The following is an 18,149-nucleotide window of genomic DNA, read 5'->3' on the forward strand; positions in this document are numbered from 1 at the left end:
TAAACTAAGTACTTATACAGTATAAATAACTTCTTCGTGTGGTTACTTTGAAGGCACTACTAAGCATAGAAGATTCCAGTATAGTTTAAAAAATTATGTCCTATTACGTTTACGTGTGGTATATAGCAGCCGTCATTGTTAAGTTAGAATTTATGTTCAATATTTTTAACTTCTTGGAGGCAGTAATAATTAAAAACACAGGTTCCGAAGCCAGAATGCTGGCTATAAATCCTGACCCTGTTCCTTACTGTCTAACCTTGGGCAAGTCATTATAACCTTGGGCAAGTAATGTATACCAATTTTTTTTATCTATAAGAGAGTCATAAATAATAGTACCTACCTATAAAATTATGCCATTTCGATGTGTAGAACAGTGCTCGATGAATGTTAGCCATTACTATTAGTATCATTATTTCACTCAACGTCTTTGTTGATAAAAATATCTAGATAATTGGTAAGTTTGTGCAGTTACTAAAAAAGAATGAATAAGCTAGAACTACTGTAAGATCTCCACTGTATTTTTAAAGCGGAGGTAGCTATAATATGACCCCATTTCTTTCTTTTTGAAAAGTATGTAGGGCATATGTGCAGAAAGAGATTCACCAAACTGTTTATTGTGGTTACCTCTGGGGAGTGGGATTGGAGTGGTGGGTTGAGATTCTTGGGAGAATGTCTTTGATATAAATATTAAACATTAGGCAATTCATTTAACATTAAATTTATTCATTCAGCAAATATTCATTGAGCTCCTACTGCATATCAGGGACTGGTGAAGAAATAGCTAAGTTTCTAGGAATTACTCTTTCCCTTGAGTAAGTTTGAAACTACATAGAGGTGATTGGATTGCTATCCAGATTCTCAGCATTCCACTTTATTTTTATTTTCTGTACTTTTATTTTTTGAATGGTGCTCAATATAAATATTTTTAGTATCTCCATTATTGTTTAAGAAAAGTATGATTTTTTCCTTTGTGAATGTAAATAGTCTGGTAATTTTTAAATACAAACCTGGGTTCATTGTTTTCAGATTGTAAAAATAATAAATATGTGTTATGGAAAACTCTCAGGAGAATTTGATGCTTGATACTCTCAACACCTTCTCTTGGGGTATAGATGGGATTAATAGGCTATGGTTATTATCTATTGCTTTTAAGCAAGGTATGTAAAGATCTTTGCACCCCTTTCTAGAAGATAGGTTGTGACAAAGAGAACTTTGTATTAGTATTACTATAAATTAAATAGATAACTATTAATACCTATAAATTATCTTTAAAGTCTGTTTAGAAATTGCCCTTGCTCTTTCTGTTCTTCTAAAAGTTAGAAGTCTATTACTCTTCTTTTATTTGGGTAAAAGAATACAGTCAGTGTCATGAGTCTAGTATTTCTGCTTTGAAGAAGTGATTAGAGAAGCAAAATACACTATACCCCACCTTCACCCAAACAGTTACTCAGATGTTCCCACAAGCGCATTGTTGCAGGCTGCCAGCAAAACCCATCAGCACCTCAGACTCTTCGGACAGTTAAAGAATGCCGTCTTCGGTGCAGCAGTGCAGGTAACACCTGGGTAATTCCTGGGTAATACTTTATTTAAAATGGACTAAAAGGAACGTGAATGAAATCCTTTGACTCATCTCCATCTCTTGGTATCCTGCAATTTCTATTTTACTGTAAACAAATTAATCAAGGTGAGGGGAGGCATTCCCAATTTCTTGGGGACTAGAGCAGTATTTAATATAGAAAATTAAACAGTCTGGAAAATTATAAATAAAAAAGTATAGTTTAAAGGAAAGTATAGTTTACTGGAAATGCTGGATTTCATATATTCTCATGTGTGTGCATATATGCATATGCATAGACCTATTTTCTACATTTGTGTGTATTTGTCATCTTTAGAGATATTTTGTCTACATTCAGAAACTGAAATCCTACATTTGGTATTGGAAATGTAATAATACATGATTTCTTATACTAAGATTTGATTATCAACAATATTTATTAAAGCCGTTTTCATTGTTATATGAGAGGTATCTGTACCTAACTTAATGGACATAAAGCTAAACATTTTATAAACTAGAATTTGGTATATTAATATTTTCAATTGGTTTATAATTTGAGGTGATTTTTTTTTTTTTACTTCCACTTGATCTCCAGTTGGCAATGACAATAAATGTAAACATGTTTTTTCTTTATAAAAATACAATATGCCAGTTTGAAGCTGCAGTGAGCTATGGTTATGTCACTGCACTCCAGCCTGGGTGACAGAGCCAGACACTTTCTCAAAACAAAACAAAACAACATGCCCATTAAAAGAATTTGGAGATTGCAGAAATGTTCAAATAAGAAAATAGCCCTGTGGATCCCATAATGCAGAGATAACAGTATCCTAGCTGACTATTGTATTCCAGCTTTATGTACTTTCATCTAATTTTTCTTTTTTACCAAGTTAAGATTATGCAGTAGATTCAATTTTGTGCCCTGCTTTTTTCTCTTAAAGTATATTGTGAAAATTTTCTTATGTCTGTTGTTTTTGAATTCAATTATGCCCATCATTTATTGATTCTATAATGTTCGAAAAGTACAAATAAAGTTTCAGCTATTGGCTGGACGTAGTGGCTCACACCTGTAATCCCAGCACTTTGGGAGGCTGAGGCAGGTGAATCGCTTGAGGTCAGGAGTTCGAGACCAGCATGGCCAAAATGGTGAAAGCTCGTCTCTACTAAAAATACAGAAAAAATTAGCTGGGCGTGGTGGTGGGCGCCTGTAGTCCCAGCTTTTTACATTTGCAAAAGACCTCTAATCTAAGAAAATTTATTGTAACATTTTCTCCAGAAATTCTATTTGTTCATGCTTGTGTGTGTGTTAGATGAAGCACTATCTTACAAGCTGTTGTAAGGAGCCAATAATATAAAATCTGTGAACTATAAAACACACAAATGTTAATAGTTATTATTCAAGGAGTTCCAGGAAAGAAAACTAAAAGGCAAAAGCAACTCTCGATTCCAGCAAGTTGTGGTCAGTTTTCTTTTTAGAACAAATGGAAATTGGGTATGAGAATCTTTCTGTAAGAAATGCAGAAATAACTCCTTTGACTTTCACATCTTCCTGCTGAAAAGGTACACGTTTTTAAACTGATCATTTCTCTAGATCTTAGGGCAAGAGGGAATAGAATTATTTTTATACTGTTTTAATTTTCAACAAGGCATGTTTATGGTACCTATCCCTTAGAGGGAAGAAAAGAGCAAGGGAAAAATGGTATATCTGTCCACCACCACCTGCTATTTTTAGATTGGCTAGGAAGTCCTATTTGGCTGCCTTTGCCCATCTCATTTGGCAACTCTTGAGCCTGCATCATTCAGATGATATAAGAAGCTTAGAAGGTAGAAAAGTGGATTTCTTAAATTTTTCAGACGACATTGCTGAAAAACGTATTACCACAGAGAATTTGACGGACATTGACTGTAAGTAAAACAATAAATCTTTTCATTTAGTGCGGTGGGCATATGCCACACAAAAGACATGATGTGTTTTCACCTTTCTGACTTAATAAGGGGTGAGGAAGCGATGAACCTTCTGTCCCAATTTGATTTTCATCCATTTTTAAAAGAAATACTAATCTAGAAAAAGGTGCAAATACAGTTGCACACACACAAGTATATATATGCTCATATATTTTTATGGTATTTTAGAATAAGATCCTTGGAAAAGAAAGAGAAACAATATGAATGCCAAGAGAAGAACACACAGAAGCAATCCTGGAAATGACAGATTTTAAGATTAATGCAGTAAGTTAGATGAATTTTAATGGTAAAGAAGTAGAAGGTTAATAGAGAAATTGAATTTTCTGTTTACTTGGATAAAAGAACTTAGTATCATACCCATGGATCATTTTAAATGAGCAAACATGTGGGCATTTTACAAATAATACAATTTAAATAGTTTTATTGGTAGTTTCTATAAAGTGTTCTGAAACATTTTCGTTGTTGGGTACAGTAATTTGCCAAAATCTCCATTAAAAGTCAGGTTATACGTGTTATGTAGTTTTTCTTTTGCCTATATTATTACCCTTCTAGCTTCCTTCACTAACTTTTCTTAACTATTGTTAAATTATCATTCTCTTATAACTAAAAAATTTTATTAAATGAGTCAAATGCTCAATGAGAAAAAATAAAATATTTATTTTCTATTATAATTACAATAATTGTTTGTACCTGGTATTTTTAATATGTGCAAAAATTCTAATACAATTATATTAGAAAATTTATTTAAAGCCAGCCCTATTTCAAGCTATATAATTATTTTAAGTAACTGTATATTTAAGATGAAATTTATTTTTTCATAACTGTTCCAAAATTGATATTTTTCTTGTCCAAAAGAGTTTGAGAGACATTTGCATTGTAAGCTTCGTCTTATGTGTAGTAGTAATGTAAAACAATTTTGCTACTAGGAAAAGGTATGGATATAGTGCTCTATTTAAATTTGTGACTGTGAAATCAGTGATATATTATATAAAGGAATATCCACCCAGAATGATTTAAATTTAAAAATAATTTTTTTATGGGTCTAACCTGCTTGTAAAGAAAGGTCAGGGAGCATTTATAAACTGCTTTATTGTTTACAAAGGACCTTTACATGCTTTATTATTTAATCCTGACAATAACACTGTGCGGATTATTATTTAATCCTGACAATAACACTCCCTTTCATAGGTGAGAAAACTGAGGCTCACAGAGATCACAGTTTGTGTGTAATAAAGCCACGATTTCAATTAGAGACTGAATCACTGGAAAGGATTCTGTAGAAACGATGCCTATGCGGGGCGGCATCTTGTAAAAGATTGATTATTACACATTGTATGTCTGTATCAAAATATCTCAGGTGCCCCATAAATATATACACCTACTCTGTACCCAAAACACTAAAGATAAAAAATTAAAAAAAATAGGTTCTACAGGGCTCTTTTAAATCCACATTTCTGTGATTTCTATAATTTTAGAGAGGCAATATGTATGTTAGAGTAGGAAGCCAGACCTGGATTTACTGTATCCTGGCCTTGAGCAAGTAATTCAGCTTTTCTGAACCTCAATTCTTCATCAGGGACAATTTTAGTAACTTGCAGTTTTATTGAAAAGATGAAATGAGATAACGTAGAAAAGAGCAATGCTCTTAACTGCTTAGTGTAGAGCTGTTGTTAATATGTATAATTCCAAATACAGCAATCCTTTTAATATTCCACAGTCACGCCTGTGGATGACTGCAGAGCCCATTAGAGTCCTGCCTTTGAAGGGGAATATTATAATACTAATCAATAACTGGTTTTGGTGAATTAGAAAAATGAACTGAGAATTTGTTGAAGATGTTAAAAGTAGAGGAGGGAATTGGATAAATTGAATCCAATTTGAAATGATAATTTGAAATGAAAACCAAATAAAAATTAAAAGCAATGCAGATGGAAGGAAGGCCATTACAGGAGTAAGAAGTATGTCAGGACCTAGCTAAGTGGAAGGAAAGAGTGAGAACCATTTGGCACACAATTTCAGGACTGGTCATGTATTAGGGCAGCCTCCAGCAACCTCTGTGGTTCATGGACATGGAAAAGTTCAGCAGTGGAATGGAATGGCTTTAGCGTCTGATAGACCCAGGTAAAAATTTGCGCTGTGCCACTTGCTAACTATCTAATCTTAGACAAGTTATTTAACATCCTCTGTCTCTATAAAATGAGGGTGATAATTCTACCTCATGGAGTTGCTTTGAAGATTAAATAAGGTATCTATGTAAGGTGTTAACTTATTTTTCTGTTTATTGCCTCCTCTTCTGCCAACAAAAATATAAGATTTGTATGGAGAGGGTCTATATCTCTGTCCCTGTTGTATAAAATATAATAGTAAACCTTTGAATATTTTTTGAATGACTGAACAAATGAACCCATCAAAGTTATCTATATATAGTAAGGCCATATGCCTCATTGAATGACATGAGGAAAATACTCCCAAGCTACAGTGGCATTCATAAGATTTTTGTCGTGATCCATCCTTGTCTAAATTTCTATTATATTTATTGTTCAACCATTCAAGTAACATTTAACCATATGGTGTTTTACGTCATCCATTTTATTTTATTTCTCTGATTGTACTGTTAAGTTAATGAAGTTATTTTGTTAAGTTATATAATTAAGTTATTTTGTCCATCGTCATCCAGTCTGATGCTATGCTTAGAGTATCACCAGACTGAAATAAGAATATAAGTTGTGAATTATTGGGCCATATAATGAGAAAGTTATACTTGATAATGGTGATTGGTGAATGCAATTTATACTTGCTAATGGTATGATTTTGGCTGAAGATGAAAATATATTTTCTTCAATTGCTATTTGTCAGATAAATAGCAAATGTCTGTCAACTGAAAGACATGATGTAAATGGACAGGAAAAAGACAGAAAGAGCTATTTGACAGTATATATATTCTAATCCCAGAACAAAGGGTATGGGTTGCTGGATATTTTAAGATAATCTTTGACTAACACGATCTCTCGCTTCTGGGCCTTTGCGCATGTCTTTTTCTGGAAAATTGCCCTTACACTCTTCCCTTCACTCGATAATTCCTACTCATCTTTCAGTTATCAGTTCAATGTCGCTTTCTCTGCGGTACCAACCTAAGTCTGGATGAAGTGTCTCTCCTCTGGGCTCCCACAGGACCATATATACTTTTGCTATTATATTAGGTTGGTACAAAAGTAACTGTGGTTTTTAATATATGTAAAATTATATTGTAATTGCCTGTTTGTTTGTGTCCCCTACTAGATGATCACTCCACAAGGGCAGGAGCTGTATATGCCTTCCATTATACTCTAATACAGTACAGTAAATATCTAACGCAGCTTAATAAACATTTCTTGAATCAATGATTGAAAAATGACTATGAACAAATGGAAGAAAAAACCCTTCAAAGTAATAGCTGTCATTTACTGGATGTCTGTTAAATGACTGGGCTTTTATAGATGTTAATATTTAATCTTTGTAACAGTTCAGATGGGGCAATTGAGGTTCAAAGGACTCAACTTGGTCAAAGTGATAATGCTGAGATTTGAACCAGAATCTCTCTGGATCCAAAGCCTCTAATGTTTCTAACTGGTGATACTGCGTCTTTCATACCTTACATTTGTATACGATCCTGCAGGGCACAAAACATCATTATTCCTTATAACAGCTTTGTGAAGCCAGGTGCTATTTCCCATTTTATATCTAGTAAGTGGCAAAGCTATGACTTTCAAATTCGATATTCTGGTTCGAGGTGCATTCGCTTTCCGTGATAACACAGTTGTCTCATTCTAAAGGATTTAAAGGTGTAGCCCTTAACAAATATGCTGAGATGATAAAAATTTAGAAAATAAGTTTTTGATTCATAGAAAACAGAAACAGTTCCAGATAGGTGTATTTTAGCAGGGCTAGAGTAAATTCCAAATTTTCTTTGTAACTTTTCCTTGAGAAAAGACAAATTAATCAAATTGGGAATAATTGCTGTTAATACTATCAAGTTCTTTCTTCTCTTTGACGTCTGATTATTTCATGGTCTCATATTACTACGAGCTTGGAATTGATAGAATCCCTACTGAAGAAACTATTGATGATGGGACAGCCTGAATCTTGGGTCAATTTCAGGCAGTTCGTTCCTACCAGTGGCCCTCCTTGTCTCAGTTTGTTTTTCAGTTACTTTGCTTATCCCACACCCCTCAAATTTTGGCTTGTGCTAGGAGGGAGCTTAGTGGGTTTGCCCTAGAGTTCATTGACTTTGGCCATCCTTGGCCTATGACTTGACTTTGCTCTTTATCCTCCTGCCAAAAATTACTTCTGTTGAGAGGTAAGGGTGTAGAGATGAGGTAGTGGGGAGTGTTGTATTTTTGACCAAAAGAGGCAGAGTGCTAGAACTAAGGAAAACAGTTCTCTACAACTTCTTCCTGAAAATGGGAGAGTCTCTCACACATGCAGAGGAAAAAAAAAAAAAATTAGTGTGAAAAGCAATTCAAATGTATTTTTGTAGTACTACCATAGTGTTTGGCAGCTGCTTTGACACATACGTCACTGAACTGTAGGGCAATGCAAATGTGGAATCTCAAAAAGGAAAGAGTTTTCTTTTTTTAATTTTCAAAAACATTTTTTTAAAGCTTTGAAAGATTATGGTTTCTAAAACCACAATGAACTGAAGTTCTATTATAATCTTTTAAAAATGTTAGATTTAAATGCAAGACTTAAAATCAATTGCAAATTTGAAAATAAATTGCTCTAAAACAAATATTATTCAAATGTATATCTTGATTATTGGCTATTTTGTTCTGCACTGTGCTGTTCTGTAAATGTTTGATGAAGCCGTAGTTCATTATTTACTTTTCTTTGATCTCCCTGCCAGCTAAATATATTTGTGTTTCTGTATTCCTTGCGACTTTGCATTTGTGCTATCTGCCATTGGAATGTTGAATCTATGAGTCTGATTCTTTGTAGGGGAGAAAAAGAGAGTAATGTGGATAACCCAGGCCTAAGTAGGTTGTGGTTGAATAAAAGGAAATACCAGGCTAACTCTTTTTAAACTGAGGTATAGTTTATATAAAGTCTGTGCCTCTTAAACAAACTTTTAAAAAATTTTTTCATTTTTTAAATTTTTTGCGTTGGGGGTCTCACTTTGTTGCCCAGGCTAGAGTGCACTGGTATGATCATAGCTTACTGCAGCCTTAACTTCTGGGCTCAAGTGATCCTTCCACCTCAGCCTCCGGAGCAGCTGGGACTACAAGTCTGAGACAATACACCTGGCTAATTTTCAAAAATTTTTGTCGAGATATGGTCTTGCTATGTTGCCTAGGTTAGTCTCAAACCCCTGGCCTCAAGCAATCCTCCTGCCTTGGCCTCCCATAGTGTTGGGATTAGGGGTATGAGCCACTGCATATGGCCTTTTTGAAGAAACATTTTTTATTTTGAGATGGAGTTTCACTCTTGTCGCCCAGGCTGGAGTGCAGTAGCGTGATCTCGGCTCACGGCAACCACTGCCTCCCAGATTCAAGCGATTCTCCTGCCTCAGCCACCTGAGTAGCTGGGACTACAGGCATGTGCCACTATGCCTGGCTAATTTTTGTATTTTTAGTGGAGATGGGGTTCCACCATGTTAGTCAGGCTGGTCTCGAACTCCTGACCTCAGGTGATCTGCCTGCCTTGGCCTCCCAAAGTGTTGGGTTTACAGGCGTGAGCCACTGCGCCTGGCCAATGTTTGTTCAACAAACATTTTAAAGTATATATACATCCATCTTACCACCACCCGGATCAAAATACAGACCATTTTTGGTGCCATCAGACTCTCAGGTGTGCTCTTTCTCTTAGGCATTACCTACTCCCAAGGATAACCACTAGTCTGATTTTCATCACCATCATTAGTTTGGTCAGGGCAACCTTTTTTTTTTTTTTAGACAGTGTCTTGCTCTGTCATCCAGGCTAGAGTGGCAGGATCACCACTCACTGCAACCTGCAACCTCCGCCTCTCAGTCTCAAGCGATCCTCCAACCTTAGCCTCCTGAGTAGCTGAGACTACGTGTGCGCCACCAGGCCCAGCTAATTTTTTGCATTTTTTGTAGAGATGAGGGAGTCTCTCCATGTTGCCCAGGCTGGTCTTAAATACCTGGGCTCAAGTGATCCGCCTGCCTTGGCCTCTCAAAGTGTTGGGATTATAAGTGTGTGCCATTACTTAGTCTGGGACAGCCATTTTTAGCAGTGCTTTTTACATAAAACATCATGAATGGGAGTGACTGATACAAAGTTTGAAGATTAGGAATAAGTTCCATCTTTTGTTATGACATACATGACAGTTGTGATGTGTTTGCTACATCTCAAAGATAGACATTTCCAACTGGTTCCAGTGAGTCACACATTTGTTAGAGGGCAGCCTTTGACTGACCCTGCTAGTTGCCTATACAATACATATTCTCTTTTTCTTTCTTACTAAAGAGAACCATTATGTTTTTCAGGGCAGGCACGTACATAGATAAAATACTCACCTCCCCAGATTCCCTTACAAATAAAAGCAGTCATATGACTGATTCTGGCTAATGAGATGAAAGGAAAAATATCTGGGAGAATAGTCCTTAAAAAAATCTTACAAGAATTAGACTTTACTTTTCTGCCTTTCTATGGAACATGGACATAGAGGACAAAGGTACATTCTCAATCTTGTATCCCTGAGGACAAAACAAAAAACAAAAACAAAAACAAAATGAAACAAAACAAAACAGACTTGAAAGATGATAGAGCAGGTAAAAAGAAGGAAATCATTTCCTTGATAACACTCTTGACAGGCTGCACCGGCTTTGGTCCACCTATTACGGAGTTTCTTGCTACATGAGAAAATTACTTTCTTGTTAAGCTGCTGTTTATAGGATTTTCTGTTACTTGCAGCTATTTGCATTTCTCTCATATATTTCCCAAATTTTGATTGGGACCATTAGAGACCATGGACGCCGAAAAGATCATGTTATTAAAACCAGTTTTCTCAACATCTCCAAGTCACTTTATCCTTGTTTTATATACTAACAACCCCTAAAGCACTAGTTGAAAAACATTTAGCTTCTATTCTTTCTTTGGACAGTTATTTACAACTACTTTAAGCTAGAATGATAATTGTTAACCTCCCTAAGTTCCCACACAATGATTTGTTTCTGAACGCTTCTCTTTTTCCAAAAGTACAGCATTTAATTTAATTTTCTTAATGAATAAAATCAGGTTTTTTTTTTTAGAGTTGATATTACCCTTTCCAAATGTCTCAGTTTGGATACTATAAGAATAGAAATGGGAACCAGCTGTTTAACAATTTCCGTTCTCACAAATAATCCTTATAAGTCTGTCATTGGATTAGGCTACAGGTCAAAGAATCAGAAGACTTTCTCATTTATTTGTTTTATATGTTTATGTTTGTCTCCCCTTTGCTATTGTTTCTCAGAGTCTAGAAAACTGAGTGGTACCTGGAAGATACTTATTTGTTGACTGATTGAATGAATGAATTACTTTACTAGTGTAAACAGTAACACAGTGGACTCCTTTGTATCAGTCAGTATAAGTTAGGTGATGCTACAGTAACAAAGTACAAAGTCTTAGTGGCTTCAAACAACAAAAGTTGATTTCTCAATTACATAAAAAGGCCGGGTGTGGTGGCTCAGGCCTGTAATCCCAGCACTTTGGGAGGCCGAGGCAGGTGGATCACGAGGTCAGGAGATCGAGACCATCCTGGCTAACACGGTGAAACCCCGTCTCTACCGAAAATACAAAAAAAAAAACTAGCCGGGCGAGATGGTGGGCGCCTGTAGTCCCAGCCACGTGGGAGGCTGAGGCGGGAGAATGGCGTGAACCCAGGAGGCGGAGCTTGCAGTGAGCCGAGATCGCGCCACTGCACTCCAGCCTGGGAGACAGAGCGAGACTCCGTCTCAAAAAAAAAAAAAAAAAAAAAAAAAAAAAATTCCAATGTTGATCACTTTGGGGGACTCTGTTTATTACAGTTACTTAGACACTCAAAATGAAGGAGTCTTTACCTTGCCAGATGTGTCTACAATTGCCAAGGTGGGAAAGGGGATATTGTGACTTTGTACTTTTTTTTTTTTTTCTTGAGACAGAGTCTTGCTCTGTCGCCCAGGCTGGAATGTAGTGGCACGATCTCAGCTCACTGCAAGCTCCACGTCCTGGGTTCACACCATTCTGCTGCCTCAGCCTCCCCAGCAGCTGGGACTACAGGTGCCTGTCACCACGCCCGGCTAATTTTTTTGTATTTTTAGTAGAGATGGGTTTCACCATGTTAGCCAGGATGGTCTCGATCTCCTGACGTCGTGATCCGTCCGCCTCGTCCTCCTGAAGTGCTGGGATTACAGGCGTGAGACACTGCGCCCGGCCTGTACATTGGTTTTTAAAGGCTTCTTGATGAAAGCGATGTATGACACTTTCATATTTTATTGACCAAAGTCAATGGCCAATCTCTAGGTAATAGGAAAATGAAATATCACCCTGCTCCCAAATGAAGGAGAAGTAGAACATTTAAATATCTGTAATGATTAAATATGATCAATACAAAATTAGAGAAATTGATTTGCAAATTCTGTTTCTGGCAACATTGTGGGCTAGAAATCTGGTTTGTTCATTCTATTAGAAAGCAACTTAAAATACTGGTTTGAATATAAAACAATTCTCAAATGCTTCCACAAGCAAAAAAGAAAATGAGGACATTTACATCAGAGAATGAGTGAAGATGAGCCTAGAGATGTGACTGCAATGGAAACTGACTTTTAAACCTTGGTGCTAAGCGGAGCGGGAGGCTGGGGCAGCAGTTCTGGTATGGAACCCACAAATCTGCATTAAAAAATACTATGACGTTTGTGAATAGCAGTATTCTCTTGCATCAGTTTCTCAGTAAGTTTCAGAAATTCAAGAGCCAGGAAAAGCCTGGAAAAGTTCAACCTTTAAAAATAAGCTGTCTTGGCTGGGTGTGGTGGCTCACGCCTGTTATCCCAGCACTTTGGGACGCCAAGGTGGGTGGATCACTTGAGGCAAGGAGTTGGAGTCCAGCCTGGCCAACATAGCGAAACCCCATCTCTACTAAAAATACAAAAATTAGCCGACCATGGTGGCGCACTCCTGTAGTTCTAGCTATTCAGGAGACTGAGACAGAGAATTGCTTGAACCCAGGAGGTGAAGGTTACAGTGAGCCGAGATCACACCACTGCACTCCAGTCTAGGTGACAGAGCACAGCCTGGATGACAGAGTGAGACTGTCTAAAAAAAAAAAAAAAAAAAAAAAAAAGCTGATTCAATAGAAAGATCTAAGACCAGAATCTAGTTTCCTTGTTTTTATCTAGTAATTTGAGAAATATATTCCTTGGTTTCCATAGTATGGGGCTATCGATAAAGATATTTTAACAAATGTCTGTTAATTTTAAAGTATTAAAATATTTTTTATTGTTTTGAGTAGGCACAACATATTTACAGCACAAAATTCAAATCTATAAATGAATATAATTGAAAATTAGATTATTTTTTCATTCTCTGGTGCCTAGTTCCCTTCCCAGAGGCAATCATTGCTACTGACTTCTTAAGTTATCCTTCCAGAGATGTTTGAGCGTGTGTGTTTGTGTGATTCTTTTTAAAAATCTCACAAATGGTAGCATACTAAGTTCACTATTTCTTCATTTATTTAACTCTACTGTCTTGAAGAGCATTTCCTATCAATACATATAGATTTGCCTTATTCTTGGAAGGTTGCATATGATTCCATTATATAGATGTATCCCAATTGTTCTAATATTTTGATATTTCAGATAATGCTACATAAATATCCTTGTACATATCTTTTTCATATGTGTCAATGGATGTATGAAATAAATTCCTAGAAGTGGAATTTCTGAGTCAAAGATATGTACACTTGAAAATTTAATTTTAATAGTGCCAAATTACTCTCAACAGAGCTGGTACCAATTTTTTACTTCTACCAGCAAAGCATGAATGTTTCTTTTTCTCCTTGTTGCAAAAATATTTCTTTTAATTTTGCCTTTTGCCATGCAAAATTTTAAAATTTACATGTATTTGAATTGATCAGTTTTTAATAGTTTCAATCTTTTGTATAATACTTCATAAGATCTTCCCTACCCTGAGTCTATTAAAAAATTATTTCCTATTTCTGGTGCTTTATGTTATGTTTCTGTTTTTCCATTTAAAACTTTTATGTACTAAAAATTTATTGTGATATGAAGGATATGACATTAAAATTTTGTATAGATGGCTGTTGTTGTTGTTCCCAAACCACATACTTACTGATTCATCTTTTCCTCCACTGATGTGCAAAGCAACCTTTAGTCGTATACTAAATTCGTTAGTATATTTATGTCTATTGCTAGACTTTCTATTCTGTTTCATTCAGCAATTTATCACCCATTCAGTAGTACCACAGTATTTTAATTGGTGAAGCTTCAAAAGAAAAATAAAAATGATAGGCATAGTCTTCTCTTCTTATTAGTCTTTTATTTTTTAGAGCTTCCCAGCCTTATGGACTCTTTTTCTTTCCATATGCACTTTAGATACAGCTTGCTATTTTTCTAACAAAAATTATGTTGATATTTTTATTGAGATTGCATTACAGTTATAGCTTTAAAGAGAGAATTGCTGTCTTCATGATGTTGAATCTTTCTAATCATGAGCCTAATATTTTGGTCCTTTTTTTGTTGCTATTATAAATGGGATTTTATCTTCCTTTGTATTTGTATTTTTATTTTTTGAGACAGGTGTCTTGCTCTGTTGCCCAGGCTGGAGTGTAGTGGCGTGATCGCAGCTTGCGATCCTCCCACCTCAACCTTCTGAGAAGCTGGGGCTAAAGGTGCATGCCACTACGCCCAGTTAATTTTTGTATTATTATTATTATTATTATTATTATTATTATTTTGGTAGAGACGGGGTTTCGCCATGTTGTCCAGGCTGGTTTAGAACTCCTGGGCTCAAGGGATCTGCCTGCCTTGACCTCCCAAAGTGCTGGGATTATAGATGTGAGCCACAGTGCCCAGCTTTCCTTTGTATTTTTAAACTGGTTGTTGATTGTATTAATACATATGAAGGCAATTAGTGTTTGTATATTAACTTTGTAACCAGTGACATTGCTGAATTCTTTTAATTGCAATTGTGTTTTTTCCCTTTAAGTTTAAGCAATTGATAGATCACCTACACATTATGAAGTTTATCTCTTCTTTTGCTATTTTTTATTTTTTAATTTTTATTTTATTTTATTTTTTGAGAGGGAGTCTCGCTCTGTCGCTCAGGCTGGAGTGCAGTGGCGTGATCTCGGCTCACTGCAAGCTCTGCCTCCTGGGTTCACACCATTCTCCTGCCTCAGCCTCCTGAGTAGCTGGGACTACAGGCCCCTGCCACCATGCCGGGCTAATATTTTTGTATTTTTAGTAGAGACAGGGTTTCACTGTGTTAGCCAGGATGGTCTCGATCTGCTGACCTTGTGATTTGCCCGCCTCGGTCTTTCAAAGTGCTGGGATTACAGGTGTGAGCCACCGCGCCCAGCCTCCTTTGCTATTTTTATAACTAATTTCTTTTATTGACCAGTTTCATTGGCTACTATCTTTTCCAGAACAATGTTAGATGATAATGGTGAGAGTGGTCATCTTTGAGCTAACACATTTAAATTTGTGTAAGGTAATCAAAAAGGCTATAAAATATGCTTTCTTAAAGCCACCGTGGAGAATATGTTTTTAGAAAGGAAATGAAGTCAAAATGTTTTCTGCAAGGGTGCCTCATGTTTGATTCTTTCAAATATTCTGTTCAAATGTACCTTTTCAGTGAGACCTTCCCAGACCACCTGTTTAAAAGTGCACACCCCCCAACCCTCCACCTGTTCTGGTTCATTTTTCTCTGTAGCATTTATCACCACTTCACAAACTATATTTCATATATTTATTTTTATAATGTATGTTTCCCTCCACTGGAATGTAAGCTCCACTAGAGTAAGGAATTTTACCCCCTTTTTGGTACTGTCCCTCCAGCACCTAGAATAGCACCTGCACATAAAAAAAAATGCTGCATAAATACTTGATGGATGGAATTTCCTAAAAAGATCCACAAAAGGCCGGGCGCGGTGGCTCACACCTTTAAAATCCCAGCATTTTGAGTGGCCGAGGCGGGATGACCGCTTGAACTCAGGAGTTCAAGATCAGCCTGGACAACATAGCGAAACCCTGTTTCTACAAAAAATACAAAAATTAGTTTGGTGTGGTGGTCCTTGCCTGTAGTCCCAGCTACTTGGGAGGCTGAGGTGGAAAGATCACTTGGGCCCAGGAGGCAGAGGTGAAAGTGAGCCGAGATTGTGCCGCTGCACTCCAGCCTGGGTGACAGAGCCAGATCCTGTCTCAAGAAAAAAAAAAGAAAAAAGAACATCCAGTAAAGGTGCTACTATAAGAGAGATTTGCTTACCTCTAGTTAGATGTCAGTATAGAATAGGGATTAATTACCTGAAAAACTTGATGGAACTTTAAAAAGTTTAGTGACATCATTTATTTCTGTTACTCTATCTGTTTCTCCATAGTGATAAATAATAAATAAGAATCTTCAAATCCCAGTGGGTCTGGGAAGGTAAGAATCCAGGTGTTGACAGCTGTAAAGAGGAGAATGGGCTAAGACTTGGGGCTGCACCAGCAAGAGTTCCCATATAGCTCCCTGACTGGCATCTATTTTAAAGAAAAAATTTTTCATCTGTTTTGCAGAAATGACCACTAAAGTATTTTACTAGAAATAGAATTTACCAGGAGAACCTGAGCTCCATAAAACAAACTTCATTGTTGTTCAAAACAGGTGTTCCTTTCTTTGTACCTAACTCACCATTAAAATTAAACACACCAAGGTCTTTCAAAAAAGCAGTGAGAAACTTTAAAGGAGTTAGGTCTAGAATGTAGCCATGATTATTAAGAAAAAGGAAGGAAGGGAGGGAGGAGGAAGGAAAGAGGAAAGGAAGAAAAGAGAAAAAGGAGAAGGGAAAGGAAGGAAGAAAGGGAGGAGGAAAGAAGGGAGGGAAAGAGGGAAGGAAGCAAGCAAAAAGAAAAAAGAAGGAAGAAAATAAAGGTTATGAGATTTAAACAAAGTAGTTTGTGAAACTGTGTGCAAATTCTGTTGGAAAATTGTCCCGGTGGCCTCAATGTGGGAAAATGAGTTGCTCAGCAGGGACTGCTAAAAATACAGCGACCAGGAAGACGAGATGACTTCACGCTGGCACATTTGCCTGGCTAGTGCTTGATCGTTGTTTGTTCTGACTTCTACTTCTGGTACAGTGTCAGTGCCTCTCCTTAAACTTTGTTCATTAGAGTAAAAGGATTAACTTGAACCTGGAGGACATAGAACAGGGCTTAATTCAGAAGCCAAAACTGGGGATCTCTAGCTCAGAGACGCTCTTCACATTTGCGCTATTATTAGCACCAGGATTAGGCTGAATTTAGACTGGCATTCTTATTGCACCTGATGGGAAAATAGGAGGTTACTGCATTTAGACTGAAGGAAATCACGAGTGTCAGCCTACTATTAACTATGTTTTAGATAAAAATCGCAAGAATCTATGTTATGATCTTAAAGTGGATTTCAGAGCAGTGTGTTGTTCATCAGGACTAGTCTCTTCCTTCCTTGGTATTGTGATTTCTATTAATGTATTTCTTTCTTACCTTCCATTTTATCCCAGATGGACATAAGGGACTGTCTTTTTCAGTGAGGCAAAGGAAATGCAATCCTATCTTTTGTCTCTCATTTCAATCAGAGAAAAGACAAAAGCCCTTCCCATGCTCTGTAAGGTACTTCATGATCTCCAGCTTCACTTCTCACCCCCTGCCTTCTCGCTCACTTCACACCAGCCAGATTGGCTTCTGCTGTTCCTTGGACATGCCAAGCCCACTCTTGTCCCAGGAACTTTGCCCTTGTTCACGCTGCCTGGGGTGCTTCCCCCAGCTCTCTTCATGGCTCACTCCAGCTCTTCCTTCAGGTCTCTGCTCAAATGTCTTGGCTGACTACCCAATCTGAAATAGCAATCCTGGCCGGACATGGTGGCTCACGCCTGTAATCCCAGCATTTTGGGAGGCTGAGGTGGGCAGATCACGAGGTCAGGAGTTCAAGACCTGACCAACATGGTGAAACCCCGTCTCCACTAAAAATACAAAAATTAGCCAGGCATGGTGGCGCACGCCTGTAGTCCCAGCTACTTGGGAGGCTGAGGCAGGAGAATTGCTTGAACCTGGGAGGAGGAGGTTGCAGTGAGCCAAGACCGCCATTGCACTCCAGCCTGGCATCAGAGTGAGACTCTATCTCTAAAAAAAAAAAAAAATAAATAAATAAATAAATAAATAAATAAATAAATAGCAATCCCATCAACCTGCCGTTGTTTCCCCTTACCCTTCTTACCCTACTTCATGTCTGCTTATTGTTTTGTTTGATCACCACCTAACAAATTATATTTTTGTTCATTTATTTATCGTCTTTCTTTCTCCCCTATAGTGTAAACTCCACTGAGGGCAAAACGAATTCCTCAGTGCCTAGAACGTGTTCTCAGTGCCTAGAATGTGTTCTCAGTCCCGAGAATGTTATCTGGAAAATGAAGCAGATGCTTGATGAA

The 18,149-nt window shown here is 37.0% G+C and overlaps 1 protein-coding gene across 1 annotated transcript in view; it reads left to right on the plus strand.

Annotated features, from left to right (window-relative positions):
* Positions 1 to 3,371: 3,371 nt before the first annotated feature.
* LOC105477324 (solute carrier family 4 member 4) overlaps positions 3,372 to 18,149 on the plus strand; it is a 504,202-nt gene continuing 489,424 nt past the window's right edge. The window contains exon 1 of the mRNA XM_011733788.3: positions 3,372 to 3,457. The gene's annotated coding sequence lies outside the window, so the exon portion shown is untranslated. The remainder of the gene's footprint in view (positions 3,458 to 18,149) is intronic.

Source organism: Macaca nemestrina, chromosome 3, assembly GCF_043159975.1.
Source record: "Macaca nemestrina isolate mMacNem1 chromosome 3, mMacNem.hap1, whole genome shotgun sequence".
NCBI classification, from domain to species: domain Eukaryota; kingdom Metazoa; phylum Chordata; class Mammalia; order Primates; family Cercopithecidae; genus Macaca; species Macaca nemestrina.